General features: G+C 35.0%; 1 long non-coding RNA gene across 9 annotated transcripts; it reads right to left on the reverse strand.

Annotated features, from left to right (window-relative positions):
* Positions 1-1,190: 1,190 nt before the first annotated feature.
* On the reverse strand, positions 1,191-8,015 carry LOC147410427 (uncharacterized). 9 transcript variants are annotated; one of them, XR_015176657.1, is made up of 8 exons: positions 7,430-7,996; positions 5,570-5,676; positions 5,112-5,414; positions 4,796-4,874; positions 4,536-4,610; positions 2,941-4,446; positions 2,786-2,837; positions 1,191-2,686 (listed from the first exon to the last, which is right to left on the reverse strand). It is a non-coding gene; the product is annotated as an uncharacterized LOC147410427 (long non-coding RNA). The 9 variants fall into 9 exon arrangements; XR_015176662.1 differs by having other exon boundaries at positions 1,191-1,802; positions 2,640-2,686; positions 2,786-4,446; XR_015176652.1 differs by having other exon boundaries at positions 1,192-2,686; positions 2,786-4,446; positions 7,430-7,574; positions 7,905-8,015.
* Between the last annotated feature and the right edge of the window lie 6,288 nt (positions 8,016-14,303).

The following is a 14,303-nucleotide window of genomic DNA, read 5'->3' on the forward strand; positions in this document are numbered from 1 at the left end:
TGTATAGAAAATTACACAGGGATATGGATTTGAATTTGTCCAAAATCTTGGTATTCTCCACCTTAGGAATTAAGCAAAGCAAAGTGGAATTCACTTCTTTAAGCACTTTCCCACGTCTAAAGACATTCATAATAGCATCACAAACGTCTTTACCAACCACATCCCCAAAAGATGTATAAAATTCTACCCCAAACCCATCTGATCCTGGAACTTTGTTCCTTGAAAAGTAGTATAGTGTTTGAGAACAAACCTAGGGGGTTCAAGTAGTGCACTTGACTAGTCGGCGATGGCAAAAGATATAGAACTCGATAGAAGTATAAATGCTTCTTCCTAGTGAAATGTTTTTATTTCTTTTGAATTGATTTTGTGGGTGTAAGGGGCCTTGGGTGCTATTTTATATCTTCGAGAACTCCAAACATTAGTTTAATTTCAATAATTTGGATGTCATTGATTTCTAGTTTATAGTTATTTTCGGAGTAGTTTATGAATGAAAATTCATAACAGAATTGTTTTTTTTTTAATTATCAAAAAGATATAAGACCAATGGGATTGACTCAGTAATTGATGTAATGAACACCTAAAATTCAGTGAGAGTCAGATTCTGACATTTCGTTGGTTAATATAATTTTTCTTTGTCACTCTATTTGAGTACTGTTCTGTCTTAGTTTTATTTGGTCTATATTTAGATAATTATAAAACCTAGAAATATGGTTAATAAAGATTGAACCCTTTTATCCTAGTTATTATCTCTGAGTTGGCTTTCTCCATGTTTTGTGTTACAAACAAAGATAATATAAGTAGTTTGCGATGAAAAAGTCTCTCCTATTATTTGTTTGAATAATGAGGAATGCATGCGGTTTGGTATGTGGCTGGCATGGAAAGGGCACAAAACTCACTACAAAATTTTTGATTTTTAGCGGGGGTCAAAAGCCGCCGCAAATACGAAAAATACTGTCGCTATATCAATAGTGATAGCCAGGTGTAATGCCACTAGTGGTGGTGTAGGTGAAGGCCATATGGAACTTTATAGTGGCGGTCAAAACCCGCCGCTAATTGATTATATTACCGTCGCTACAGATATAAAATGGGTTATAGCGACGGTCGTTGGCCGTCGCTAAAGTGAATAAAACCGTCATAAAAGACTTTGTAGCTATATGATTTACCGACGGCCAAGTGTTTCAAAAATTGTCGCTATATGCCAAAATTAAATTGGACTTATAACTACAATCGCTTGTGGCTGTCGCTGCAGGATAACATTTTTATAAAAAAAATTAAATAAAATTGGTCTTTAACTACAATCATGACTGTCACTAAAAGAGTAAGTTTTGAAAAAAAAAATGCTTATTTTACACTTGCCCCCTCAGCTCTTGCTAAATATTGGAGATACCCCTATTTTTTAAAATTGATGAAATGCTCCCTCATGAGTTGCTGAATATCGGAGATACCCCTGTGTTTTGAAATTGATGACATGCCCCTTTGACCCCAGCCAGCAACGTGAAAAGACCCAAATGCCCCTCCTAAACTTAATCTAACATATAATCAAACATCCAAACAATGCCCTCATCTCCTTCAATTGGCTATGTTCTTTGCAAGGTTTCTCCCCCAACTCTGCCTTCTTCAATGCCCTCTTCGATATCCTCCTCAAAGCTAAGGCCGCCCACTCCTTTCTCGAATCAACCCATTTTGTTCTCGAACCCGATTATCTAGAATCTCTCATTTGATGTCTCTTAGTAGACGGAGCCATCCACAAGGCTCTCCACGCCTTCTCTAAGCTAAAATAACTAATTAAGGGCACAGTTCATCTGCACTATGGAGGCATTTAATATCATCGGCACTTGAATTCAGTACTGCAAATAAAAACATGTTAAATTCTCCCATTTTATCCTTCATACATATCAAACAATCATAGAGAGAAGTATTGTAATTAACATGCCTTTAACAACAATCTCGTTTTAAATCATAAGGAAATCTTACCTGACTAATGGTTTTGAATTTTGATAGGTCTAGAAGACAACTAAAATATTAGAAATTGGGATAATATCTCCAACAATAGGTCGACGATCGAAAGCAAAAAAGACTTGAGATTAGAGAACCCTATGATCGCAAAATTCAAATACCATAAAATGAAGAACCTTGAAAAACCCTTCCTGTGGCAATTTCTAATGTGGCAATTTGCGAAGATTGTTATCATGAACATCAACCATGAAAACTAGACCATAAATAAATTAAAATTTTGAAAAATATAGATTTAGATATTTAGTTTCATTGAGACATAAAAGGGATAAATTGGATAACAATGATCAAAAAACAAAACTAATTAGGCTTTCAAACAACATCATTGAAAGACAAATTAAATAAAAAAACAAATAAAATTTATATATCACAATCGGAAATCTTTGTAACGGGAGATTAACGTATAAAGCGTTGCTTTTTAGGGTTTAGATTCAAAATAGAACAAACGCAATAAAATCAATACAAATTCATAAGAATTTGTATTGTCAAAACAAATTGACAAAGATGAATATGCAGGGTTTTGTGAGAGAGAGAGACCCTTAACTCAAAGATTTGATCTGGGATTTGTATGAGAATAGAGGATGATCTGGCAAATGCAATATATTGGTGATTGTATAGAGTTGCACCTTTGTAACCCCACTTGCAAGCCAAGCCTATCTTCTCTGCAATACACCTATTGGTGTTTCAAAGACAAATAAAAATATATGAGAAACTCAACAAGGGAAACTATCTATTTTCATATGGAGAATTCTTTTAATTGTATTGTACTCACTTGTTTGGGTAAGAGAAAAGATCATTAGAGTCTCCCCAAGATGACATATCATCTGACCAAATCCCCCGTGCAATGTTACAATGTACAAACAGAAACACCTTCAGTAAGTGAAAAAAATAGTTTGTAATAAGTCTATTTGACTATTCTTATTTTACATGGGTGAAGTTCTTTTGTATGTCTTCTTGGAAGAGTTCCATGTTCTTTACGTATAGCTCGGTTGAAGCTATAAGAATGATTTCTCTCTCCCAAACTTACACATTGGAAGAATGAACAACCATTATTTGGCAGCCTTCTTAACTCAACAATCTCCATCATAGAATTCAAAAGTATCAAAGAAGTCACTTTCCAAAGGGAAGCATTCAACTAAACATTAGCAGAGACCTCAAAAGAACAAGAGAGGATAAACAATAGGATGATGATAAAGTCTAATATGAAACTGTGACCCTAAATAAAATAACAGGTCACTTTAAAGAAGTTCTATATTAAAGATCAAATTAACAAGTTGGAAATTAAATAATATAGTGAGCTATCATAAGTCTATACATGCACCAGAATTGAAGGATGAACTTTGAGCTCTGATTTGCATACGTGAATCCATTCTCAAGTCATAATACCAATATCAGGAATGCCTCTACTTACCAAAAAAAAAATATTAGTGACATGCATCACTTCATTACAAAGGCAAGGGCACTTGAGTAACAAGCTTGATCAACTATGAACATGAAATCAATAGGGTAGATAGGTTTAATCTAATGGGTAGTCTTGCAATTTCACATAATGTGATTAATGTAGATCTTTTGAAGCTAAAGGTGGTGCAACAAACAATTCAGAGGTAAACCATGAAAAGGATAATACATTTGATCTTGCAATTCTAGCTACAACTCTGTTTTTGGATTGTTAGAAGTTTATGTTTGAATTGAGTTTTATGTTTTAAAATGTAAATAATTATGCTTTACTTCATATATGTTCATTTAGGCATTTAAGAAGGCATGGAAGAAAGCTTGTTCAACAACAAATATTGTTACTTTACATGTGTTCATTTATGAGACCTATGTGTACAGTAACATAAAGTTATAAACAAAAAATAGTAAATCCAAGTCAATATTTTATATGAAAAATATCACTCATAAAGAAGCAAAGACCCCTTAAAAGAGATGAATCGTCTAGATCTGGTTATGGGGAACACTAAGGTATAAGTATTCAAAACAAAGTGCTCCCATTAGAAGTTCCCAACTTAAATTTAGAATCCTTTCATGTGGGCTTACCTAGCATATGTTACATGGCCACCTCAAAATTGGTGGTGTATCCATGCCAGATACGATTGTTTACAATGGGCTAATTTAATTAACATGTTATGTACCTTATATAACAATGCCATGATAGATCAAACAAAATAGCTGTACGCATAAAGTTGATGAAAAGCTAACAAGACATTGCAACAACATAAGCCTCATAAGATCTTTGGCACAAGTTCCAACTTGTGCCAAAGATCATGGAAAATCTTGCCCATAACATGTAATAACATATGCATTGCACTTAGATTCATTGTGAACTATTTCACATTATTTTGAGAGTCAGCAGATACTCACACTGTTTGTAATTAAGGGGAATTGAACAAGTGATGTGGTATTTCTCCTCGAAGTTGAGTATCTTCCATGGCCCTGCATGACAAGATTTGTAACTTCAGGAAAACAGATTGAAACCTTCTTTTTTGTAAGAGATCTTGTGAGATGTAGAGGGAGAGAGATACAATGTGGTCAAGGACTCTAAGGTTGAAAACAATGGGGGAACATATGATGTATCAAAACTATTATTGCTCATGTCCCTGCAAGGCACAAATAATGTTCAGTTGGTGATGAAGAACAACATTACGTAGATGATATTAGATAAAAACTTATGACAATACAATTCTCTCTCAGAAATAGAATTTTGGTTAGGAAAGAATCTTCTTTGCTTCCACTCTTGTAGTCTATTTATCTCGATATAATTTGTAAAGCTGTTCATATTTACACGTAGTTGAGGAGGTACATGCCTGTTAGATTTGGTGGAGTGTTCTCCCATACATCCTTCAAGGAGTTTAGAGCAGCAACTACACAAAGAGAAGCAAGAGTGTACACTATAAGCCTAGTAACATATGAAACCAAGGTATTATGTCCTGGGTTTTTCCAAAATATAAACGATGAGATTTGACATTGATTTTCCTTATATTCGAATTTTAAAATCACATCAAATGCATGCATGATCGTCGAATCGATGTTTAATAGACGATTCATTCGCTAGAAGAACAAAATGACACTACAAAATGAAAAAGAGCGTTCTCCATTACCCCACGATCATAGCTGCCCACATTGGGGCATGGCACAACGCTACTCTTGGGAAAGTAAAGCCGAGTCACGGCATAAATCTAGGCCCTACAATCACTGCAGTAGCTGCAAACAGAATTATGTGGTTTAATCAATTTTCTGAAAGGTTAGCAATTCAACCCGGAGAAAAGAAAAAAAGAAAAAAAAGAGGACTTGATTGACTAAGGTAGAAGGAAGTAAGGGATTTGGTTTAGAAGAAAGAGTTGGAGTGCACCTGAACAGAGTTCAACAACTACCGCCAGTCACCCAACTCACCAACGCAATGTCTTTGTCCCCAAACACCACCAGTCCACCAGGATGATTAAGTAATGAAATTATAATAAATCTACACTTTGTTCTATTTGTTTTAAATATAATAGCAACTTTCTTTTTTCCTTCAATTGATCAAAGACAATATAAAAATTTCCCAAGAATCTTTTACCTGCAAATTACATTTGGTAAAGTGAAAGACAGGCAAGGATTGCAAAACTTCGCTTTTGGATTGAACTCCCTCGCACGAACATATTTTAACAGATTCTTCCTCATTACCTGTTGAATAGAGAATGCAAATGAACCTATCAATCCTTGAGACACTAAAACTCACAGAAGAGAAATTACAGCATTATCTTACGGTTTATCCTAAATAATGGGGTCAACAACACGAATCCAATTCCACTCTGTTCTAGGCCAAAACTTTGGTCAGGCAATGTACTTCCTTTTCTTACTACTATTTGTGGCATGTTTGGCCTCTTGCCCTTTCCAGAGCCCCAAATTTGCTCCAAATCTACTCACTAGTGTCATCGGTATTCTTTGTATATGCCCAAACCATATCAAATGAATTTAATTTATTTTCTCTCTTATTTGAATTTTATGTGATAAATGAGCAATAAGTGAACTGAAAGGAAAATTTTACAAGACAAAATTAGACCAGCCATGCTTCATGTATAAAATGACCAAATAGAGACAGATAAGAGGTAGGACTAAGAAAGAATAACTCCTTATTCCCTATTCCCATATGGACAATCTAGCTGTGTGCATCTATACATATGTTTTGTAGTTGAGTGCTTGAGGTGAGGCATTGCATTAACAAAAGTTGTGACATGCAAACCTCAAGGAATACGGTGTAAGCTTCATGAGAATGCACTTTTGATAGATAGATAATTATATACAAATAAATAGCAAAGAACTCCAATAAAGAGAAAATCAAGGGAAAAAATAAATCGAACAACAATTGAAAATTCATAATTTCACATTCTAAAGTTCGTGATCAAATCTTAAGTACACACTCATTAAATCAGAGTAAAATGAACCACATCCATAGTTTCATACTTCCAACTCTTTATCCCTCAAACAAAAGGTAACACTTAGGAATGTAAATACCACTTTAATAAGAAGTGGATGCATATGTTCAACATAAAGAGAGAAACGGAAATAGAGAAGAAAGAAAAAAAATAGTGATGGAAGAAGTTAAAGAAAATCCATCAAACTGTTCGAGTTGCAAATCGAGAGATTAGAGTCAAAAGAAATGATCATAAAGTTAAAGACCTCTGTGGAAATTAAATGTCTTAACAAGGAAAAATTTATAACTATGAGGAATATTTTGTAGTAATATTACAAAACAAAGAGAATAAATAAGAAATATAGTACATCCCTGTAAGGCGCAAGTCTTGGTCCAAATGTGCCAAAAAAGGCATGTAACTCCAATAAGGCATAATCTTTTTCACACCTCTTTAAATAATGCTTAAGCCATTGAGGAAAAAAGGCATTTCCTTGGAGCCTCTCCCAAAGAAAAGAAAATCGTCACTCTAGCTCTCTTTTCAAACCAACAACAATGTTTTAAGCAGACTGAACCATTGTCTCAAGCATATCGTGTCATATAAAAACAAGTTTAAGAAAGATTGGATGTTGATGATTCAACTGAATTCCTAAAGAAAATTAATATATTCTTCAATAATGCCATTTATATTTAGAATAAGAAGTATTCTAATCATATCAGCAGCCAAACAATGGAAATTGGAAAAATGCTTCCTCAATACTTACTTTTCCCACCAAAAAATTTCAATTTTTTAGGATTCAAGCAAACAAGAAGCAATTCAACTAGAACAGAGACATGGCTCTGATCTCCTCCCAAAGAAGCAATACATTCATCTACAAAAACAAATGTACCAACAAAGGAACAAAGGAAGAGATCACATCTCAATTCAAAATCATTCCTACCTTTTTGAAATGAGACAAAATCGAAATCAAAACCACACTCCTTAGAAAAAAAAAATCAAATTGAGATAAATCTCAAACAATTCACCTTGTAGAAACGGAGAATCTTCCACTTCACAATTTAACAAAGATCAAAAATTCAGCAAGAACCCTTCTTAAACCAGCTCCAATGGCGAAACCCTTGACAGAAGCTATGATGGTTCTCCAAATCCTTATTCGAATTCATATAAAATCTAGGAAATGAACAAAAAGATGAAAAACGTTATTATCTCCATGAAAACCTCTATGACATCCGACACAAGGAGGGGACATTGAAGAGAATTTAGGGTTTCAAGAGCGTTAATGCAGATGAAATGTACGAGACTTGCAGAGAGAGAGAGAGAGAGAGACGGAGAGGAAGAGAGCCTCGGAGCAACTAATTGGATGCTCGTAAGGTGTCATTAATGGTGACTGCCACTCAAAACCTAGAAACAAACTCAATCCAAAATGAAAAAAAATGTGAAGAGGAGATGAGACGAAATTGATACAGAGAGAGAGAGAGAGAGAGAGAGAGAGAGAGAGACCTATTAGAAGGGAATATTTCTTCCACTAACATTGAAACCCTAGATGTTGAGGAGATGAAATGAGCTTGATACACAGAGAGAGTTAGAGAGAGAGAGAGAGAGTGTGTGTGTGTGTGTGTTGTGTGTGCGTTTTTCACAGGGAGAGAGGTTTTTTGTGAAAAAATTTGTTAGTTTTCGCGCGCAGGCTGTGTTGTACAGTGGTGCTATTTTGGCTGTCACTAAAAATGCGTCGCTAAAAACTATTGTTTTTGTAGTGTGCACATCTTTTTCCTGTGTATCCTGATGAAAACAATCTATGGTTCTGTGTCCTTGACACGTTACCATGTACCAACCGCGTACCATGACTGCATGCATTCATCCCGGCTCTATTTGTTTTCTTGTCTATCTTCTTTCATCTCAATTGAATGGGATAATTTAATTATTAGTGCTATTATACCAGATTTTCTTGTTAAGATGATGAATTTCATGAAGGAACAGAAGACCACTTAGGGAGAAACCTTTAGTCCCTAGAAAATCGATTATGCTTTTGTGGAAGTATCTACTCGTTATGGAATCTCAGGTGTCAAAGTGCGGATCTCATATAGGAAGTATTGGTAGGATAAAATATTCCAACAATTTTCATTTGGCAATCAGTGCTACATCCATAGCCTAATATGATCGCATGGGTCAAGGGATGTTGATGTTAAGATCAAGGAAAACTATGGACTCTATTGTGTTCACTTAATCAAATATTTGTCTAACAAGGACTTTTGAAGTTAAAATAATGCAGTGGCTCACTCTTCCACATTTTTGTGAATATTGTTTATTTTGTTGAATATTTGAGGTACTCCTAGGTTTTAAAATTAATAATGTGCCCCCTCATCATGGTAATCTCTTATAGAGTAATGGAAAAAAAATCTATATGATCACAAAACCCTTATTTTTTTCTCTCAAGACTATACATCTTCAATCTACTTAGATGTTGACGATGACTACAATGATGATGATGAGGATGGTCATCATAATCAATCAAATTTGGTGTGTATATATAAATAGGAAAGCATTTAAATTGTGTTTGGATTTGTGGTTTAACTCTAAGCTACTCCAAAATTAAAAAATAAAGGAAAAACAATCAAATTATGTTTTATCAGCTTGTAAAAACAGACAAAATCGTTCCATGGTCTTTCAAACTACTCTAAATTTATGGAGTATAGATTCCAGAATTTTCTGGATCCTTATAGAACTCTCTAGCTTCTTCAAAAATTGGTGAAAGCAGAAAATCTTTAGATTGCACACTTTGCTTCCAAGCAATGGATATTGTGAATGTTTTTATTAGACACGTTTATTTATGTGATCAAGATCCACCAAAGCGTTGTGGAGTATCAATTTTAAACTTTATATGGATTTTTATATGGCAAACCACATTAAAATGAATCCTAGCCATATTACCCCAAATAAATTTAAAAATGGTACCTCAGAGAAAACATGAAACAACGACAAGAAGAGGCATGGATGATGTGACAAGGAATTGAAATTTTATATACTTCCAAAGTAGGAAAAAAAAATCCAAATTGAAAAAAGAGATTGTTTTTGACATTGGATTTAAATTTTAAATTTGGGACTTGAGTAGCTGTCAATTTTCTACGACAAGATTAATTTGACTGGAAAAAAAGAGTTTCGTTTTGGAATGTTGTTTTCAAAACCAATCTAAACGGCAAAATTTAGAGGGTGAGGTGTCATTTTTACCAACATGGCAGTTCACATAGCCCAAATGAGAAGCTCGGTAAAAGCTCTACAAGACCCTTTGGTCCATGATATTGATAGTTGAATATATCCTCATTTTTTTGTATTATTATTTAGTTTCTTTCCAATTGAATGAATCCTGAAAGGAAATTAATAAAAGAAATTAAAAGAGTGCATGACGTGGCAGGATCACCAATTAAAATTGTATATTTTTAGTGTGCAAGTCCACCAAGAGGAGGGTGAAATGTTGATTGGGTCAATTGGCCTAATTTGAAATGTTGTTCTTCACTACATTGCTTTCTAATATAATTCATTCACTAGTTTACCTTGATCATATTAGAAATCTTGATAGGGTCAATTGGCCTAATTTGAAATGTTCTTGTTCTTCACCACATTGTTTTCTAATATAATTTATTCACTAGTTTACCTTGATTATATTAGAAATGTTTATATGGTCAATTGGCCTAATTTGAAATGATGATGTCTTATCGAACAGAAATGAAATTTCCCTTAGAAAAATGTTTATGAAATTGAGTTAAAATGTCACCTCAATACAATTCTAGGCACAAGCATTACACCTACCTATTCTTTTTTCTCTATTATATCATCAAACTTATTTTATGAAGAAAAATGTGTAGTATACCTATTGTGCATTGAAATTCATCTTTGAAAAGGGAAAATTTTCCCAATTATTTTTATTGAATAGAAATGAAAAGTGATAGACAAGAAATCAAATAGGTGACAAAGATAGTCATTAGAAGCGAAGTACTACTAATCATATTATCTCATTGTAAAGAAAAACAACATAATCATTTGTTATATTAAGGTCTGTAAAGCAAGTCCAATTGCATTATTTATGGTAGAAGTAATAATAGTAGTAATTGTAGTTCTAGTACTTGGTAGGCATCCAAAATTGAGCTTGTAAATTATCAACCATATTCTTGTCAATTTGGAAGGCCTTTCCAAGAACATCATCTGAGATGGGTGGCTTCGAACCAAAGACCACGTTAGCTAGAATCGATTCTGTGAAAGATGGTAGCTCGCCTTATTGGCTTTAACCAACCTCTCTTCTCTCCAAGGAGTGAAGCACTCCCCCTTGATGGATTCGCCACTGTAGAATCTGCTTTGACCTTTTGGGCTTAAATGTCAACCCTTCTAAAATAGCTTGCAATTTGTAGAAAAGAATTGAGTTACCTAGAGTATGTTTAGTTAGAACTCTAACTGTATTGCCAGTACAGTAAAAGCATTGATTGTCAAAGCATTTAGTGCAAACAAGGTATTTATCTAAAAACTAGAATACCCTTAGCATTAATTATGTAAATGCTAACACCCTATATATATATATATATATATATATATATATATATATATATATATATATATATATATATATATATATGTATATTTTTGCTAAGCAAGCAAGGTGATTTATATTATATATGTAAAAGTTTGTACATAGGGCAGACCCTAACGATTTACAACTCGGAATTGAGGCAGATCGGACTTATCTCCTATATAAGCCTTTTTTACAATTAGAGGTAATTCTATTTCTCGCATGAACAACAACGATTGTTGACTATGAACTCCTATAGCAGCAAGGGCATCTGCAACAACATTTGCCTCTCTCTAAATATGAGTTACTCTAACTTCAATTTTCGATAGCATTGTCCAAGCCTTATTCACCCATTGATCTAGACTCCAAGAGACGATATGATTTGCAAGACCCGTCACTATGATAGCTGAGTCCATTTCAATAACGATTTTTTTACTAATTAAATCAAAGCTCTCCAATGCAGTCACCAACGCACGGATTTCAGCTATATTATTTGTCGCATTTCCAAAAATCCAATGCCCTGATGCCACAAGCTCTCCATGTTCATCATGAAGAATAGCCCTCCTCCTGAAAGACCTGGATTACCCTTAGCCGCACCATTTGTATTTTGTTTTAACCAACCTGGTGGTGGTTTTTTCCAGCAAACTTTGACTATACGTCTACAAGGATTCGATCTCTTATGTATACCAATGCCTTGAAGCTTTCTGATTTCATCATCCGAGGAAGGAAGATTAATAACTAGATGCTCCTCGAGTTCCTTTAACCATTTCAGATAGCTATTTATAACTCCCTGGACAGAGGGCTTCTTTTTTTCAAAGATGTAACTATTTCTTACTATCCAAATGTTCCAGCAAACTACCCATGGAATCATTCCTTTTACACTTCCAAATTGCGATTTTCTCGATAGACCCCATTTAAGAAGTAATCTAGGCATCATCATGTTGATTTGCTCTTCTAGGAAATGGCAACTAAAAAAGTTCCACACCTTAATTGAAAGAGAACATTGAAAGAAAAGGTGTTCAATAGATTCCTCATCACCTTCACAGCACGGACATCTTGAAGCCATGGAAAAACCCTATTTTTTTTTATTTCGATCCACCGGGCACACTTTATGATAGATCTTCCACGACAAAGCCTTCATCTTGGTAGGTACATGAGCTTTCCAGATTGCCTTGCAGATTTGGGATGCGTTACCCCTTTCTCTCAATGATTCCCATGCCGAACGTGATGAAAACAAGCTAGATTTTGTCGCCATCCAGATTGTTCTATCATAACTACTTTGCTGAATGTTTGAAGCAAGAATCTCTTCCACATCATTGCCGTCTTGAATTAGATCTCTAAGTTAGTTACATTCTAGCCCTCTTGGCTCCATACCTCCTTCACCGTAATATTTTATTTTCATCCGGGTATTGGTCTATCGATGGAATCGATCCTCTCCAGTTATGAAGAAAAAGTGAAGTTATTGCACCGTCTTCAATCAACCTTTTTGAAAGGCTTATTGTTGGTTGAAGAAGACTCCGAATAGTTCTCCAAATCTTCGAACCCCTTGTTTTTGACAGATTCCACCAATTTCCATCCTTGAGTACTTCTGCTTGAGGTAGTCTATCCACAACCCTTTCTCATTTGTCAGTCTCCAACATATTTTCATTAAACCTGTTTTATGAACCTCACCAAGAGTTTTAATACCTAGCCCACCTTTTAGCTTAGGTTTACACACTTTATGCCAAGCCACAAGATGGTTTTTCCTCCTCCCCTCAATACTACCCCAAAAGAACTTAGCAAAGCACGACTCCAAAGAATCATACTTTGGAATGGGTAGAATTGAGATAAAGTATACTGGAATGGAAGTGAGAACATGTGAGAGCAAGGCTAAACGACCACCCTCAGATAGAAGATTGGACTTCCAACCCATCATCTTCCTCGAAATCTTGGAGACCAAGCCCCTACACAATTCTCTAGTAACTCTTCCAGTAAATAACGGAACACCCAAATAATTGGTTGGTAAAGAGCCTTGAGGAAAGCCCAAAATTGTCTTAATAAGATCTAATCTCCTTCCTTCTACATGATTAGCCACAAAGAAACAACTTTTTTCTAAGCTGACTTGCTGACCCGAAGCCTTTTCATAAGATTCCAGAAAATCTTTGATAGCTTTAAGAGACTTTGTAGTAGCTTTAGAGAAAATAATCAAATCGTCTGCAAATAAGAGATGACTTGGAGCTACCCCTTTTTTTGAAACTGCAAATCTCTCAATTTTTCCTGATTGCGCTAATTGATTCAATCCCACACTGAGTGCCTCCTCCGCAAGAATGAAGAGGCTAGGAGATAATGGGTCTCCTTGTCTTAGACCACGACTACCTCCGAAAAATGCATATGAACTCCTATTGATTAACACTAAATAAGAAACACTCTGTAGGCACCCATTGATCAACTTCAGAAATTCTCCCGAAAACACCATCTTGGAAAGAACTGCCCTTAAGAATGGCCATTCAAGCCTGTCATAAGCTTTCTTCATATCGATCTTCAGCGCGAGATTATCCCCTCTAGCTTTCAGATTAATATCATCTAACACTTCATGTGCCAGCACAATGTTATCATAAATATTCCTACCTTTTACAAAAGCACCTTGTTCAGGAGATATTAAGGAATGAAGGATCTCTCCTAATCTAGTGGCTAAGATTTTAGATAAAATTTTATACAAAAAATTGCATAAGCTAATAGGCCTAAAATCGAAAAAAAGACAAAGGTACCTCAACCTTAGGAATCAAGGCAATAGACGTGGCATTGATAGATTTTGGAATGACCCCCTCCTGAAAAAAATTGATGACGGCCCTCACCAAGTCATACTTGATGATGTCCCAGCATTTAACGTAGAAAATCCATGAGAAACCATTCGGACCTGGTTCTCCTTGTGCATTCATACTTGGGACAGTTTGCAACACCTCAATTTCTGTAGGGATAGCACACAACCGACTATTCTGTTGAGCAGTAATCTTACATTTCAATCCCTCCAACAAGTTTCTATAAGAGCATCTTTGAGAAGAGTTAAGAAGCTCTTTAAATGAATGGACCGCTTCTTTACCAATTTCTTCTGGGTCTTCTATAATTGTCCCATCAACTTTTCTAATTCTTCTAATCGAATTTCTCAACGTACAAATCTTAGTAGAAAAGTGGAAAATTTTGGTGTTTCTATCACCTTCTTTGAGCCAAGATACTTTTGATTTTTTCTTCCAAAACAACTCCTCGTTGTGTGCCGCGTAGCATATTCAAATTTGGATTTTTGACATTCCAAATAGAGACTTTGATCCCAACCTTGAGTAGCAAGTAGATTTTCATATTCTTGAAAT

The sequence above is a fragment of the Akebia trifoliata genome, chromosome 1 (genome assembly GCF_017979445.1).
Source record: "Akebia trifoliata isolate Shusen 1 chromosome 1, ASM1797944v1, whole genome shotgun sequence".
NCBI classification, from domain to species: domain Eukaryota; kingdom Viridiplantae; phylum Streptophyta; class Magnoliopsida; order Ranunculales; family Lardizabalaceae; genus Akebia; species Akebia trifoliata.